The sequence below is a fragment of the Panthera leo genome, chromosome E1, assembly GCF_018350215.1.
Source record: "Panthera leo isolate Ple1 chromosome E1, P.leo_Ple1_pat1.1, whole genome shotgun sequence".
Lineage (NCBI taxonomy): Eukaryota > Metazoa > Chordata > Mammalia > Carnivora > Felidae > Panthera > Panthera leo.
The window spans coordinates 52401674-52404522 of NC_056692.1; positions in this window are offsets into that span (position 1 = coordinate 52401674).

Consider the following 2849-nt stretch of genomic DNA (forward strand, 5'->3'; position numbering starts at 1 on the left):
TCAAATGAGCCTTAGGAGGAAGGCGCATTATTAAGAAAATGGAAAACAGAGTGGATTCTGACCAAGAGGCAACTCCTCCAAATGTAGTATGTTCCAAAATAGGAACAATTGGGAAGTCAAAATAAGGGTGGGAGAACCCAGAAGTCGTGAAAAAAGTCTACATTTAAGAAAGGTTTGAGGCTATCAGGAATTTTCTGTCACTGCTCACTCATGACTTACCCAGAGACATGGATGGGGCTGAGAATCTAAGATTAATTTCACTCCTGTCCAAACCTTTGTTTCTTCTAGACTTTACATGTCTTGGAGACATGGGAGCATGAACTAATCGACATGGAATTACTTACGATAATAGTTTCCAGAGCGATTACATTACTTTTGGATTCTAAACACAGGTTTTGTTTCTAAAAGAAAACTATATTGTTTGTTTCTAATACTTGCTTTTTTTTTTTTTTTTTTTTTTTTTTAATTCTTGTCTGGAGTTTCTCCATGTAAGGCGGCAGTAGCAATGTTGTTTTTCCTAAATAAAAAGTATCCAAAGGGCCATTTAGCAACTTCTTGTGCATAAATGTAGCCATGTTAATAAATGTATAAGTGTAGTCCTATAGTCCCTATGTCTCAGGGGGAAAACAGAACGTATTAGTTTGCACATAATGATGGGGTTTTCTTCAACTGCCTTTTACACGAATTACTGGCTATTTTCTAACATTCAAATAATACATTCTCTATGCAAGACATTTAGAAAATACAAAAGATATATATGATTACTCAAGTCATATAAGTACTGCTATGAAATTAATTTTTCTTTCTGTTTCATTTTTTCTCTCGATAGATAGTAATATAGAGATCTACATAGGTCTAGATATACAGATATACATACATCATACATATGCATATATATTTTTGTGTACTATTTTTACTTAAAACGTCATGAATCTTTTCCTATTTTGATGACAACTAAAATCCATTGTGTAATTTCACATAGGTGAGCAATTTGAGCATACATTGCTGTCCACATCTTTGTAGACAGATTCTTTATTATAGGATCTCAGATATTGATTGTTGAATTATAAAACACTTAACGATACTAATACATATTGCCAAAGTGCACTGTTTACACTTCCAAATAGTTTATAAAATAATAGTCCTGACAGCGGCCTTGCCAGCATTGAATGTTACCTATTCTTTCTAATCTGTTTATTTTCAAAGGAGGTGAATATTTTAATCAGCGTTTCTTTACCAGAATTTTCCCCTATTTTCATTCACAATGTGCATCTAGGGTAAGTCATCAGACTTAATCACAGTGGATTCTATGTGACACTGACTGAGTACATGGCTCCCTGGGAATATTTTCCATTCCTCAGATCTGATTTTGTATTTGGTGATTCCTTGCTGAGACAAGGAATGAATTAGCTGAGCTCCCAATTTATGTTCTCTAAAAACCCGTGGGCAGAAAAGTATCATGAGGAAAAGGGATCATTATGTCCATGTGGGTCAACGAACTTCCTTCTGTTCTGTGGCCTCAAACAGCCATTTTAACCCTCGTCCTCTGTTCCACTAGTGGAAGCCCTGAGAGCCTGAATGGGAGGATCTGCAGGTTGTTCAACCACTCACTCATTCATTTTATTTCCAATCTCAAATGCTATGCCCGTGTGCTTGGCAAATGTTTGCCTAGTGACTGAATCATCGTGACTTTCCCCCCACTTAGTAAATGCAGGGTCTGGTAGTAGAAATTTACATATAAACCCATAATTCCATGTGAGAAATGGTGCATATCAGAGAAGGCTGTGTGGCTCACACATTGAGGCTTACGCATAACAGATAACATGACGATCCAGCTAAACGAGAAGGGGTCTGGCTATGAAGATGAGGCTGAAGGCAAGCAGAAAACACAGGATGTGCAAAGATCACAGTGTTTTCAGAAGCTCTGCACACACAGTGTTTCAGAGGCTTTGCACACACCTCTCCCCAGAGGTGACTGGAAGTACCTGAAAGATTTGAACAGCAAGACTGAAGTCTACTCTGGCACCAGCCCACAGAGTGGATCTGAGGGAAAGCGACTGGAACCCGGGGGGTCAGATAGACCTGAATTACAGGTAAAGGTGGATCCATTAACAGGCAACATGCCAAATAATGGATAGAGGAAGCTTGTAGTAGATGGGTGGGTAGGTAGACATGGCTTAGGAAAGGGGTAGACAGGCAGATCAAGTCTAGTTTTAGACATTGTAGTTACCTGCAAGTTATGGGGAAAGACCGCCTAACCTACCAATGTCAAGTGAAGTAAGACCAATCTAGTCAAGCCAATGTGGATAATGGTAGATTATGAGAAATTTCCACATCTCCTACATGTTTATAGTGCTTAGCGCTGGATAATGAGATTTCAGTGATTTTAAAATTATTTTTATTTTTATATGTATTTCACTTTATATTATAAACCATATAAATATTATTTCACATATGTTTTAAATTGTTCTGTGATGACGTATATTACCAAAAATGTATATTACCAAAAAAGATGATACAAAAGTTATACTTTTGTATAACTAAAAGTAAAGAGGAAAATAATCATGGCTACCATTTGTGGTATCTACCCGTAGATTTTACATAATATCTAGGGTTTTACATGTGTTTCTAATCCTCACGGCAGTCCTGTGAGGTACTTGCTGTCCTCAGAAAAAGGAAGGAACCAGTCTAAGTGCACAGACTAGTGTGATAGATTACAAAACCCAATTCTCTACACTTCCCTATACCCACAGCCTTTGCAATGTGGCTTTTAAGCTCCTCTCACTAAGAAGTTGAGTCTGTTCCCCTGCCTCTTGCATTTCAGCCAGTCTTCTGACTTTTTCAGCTGA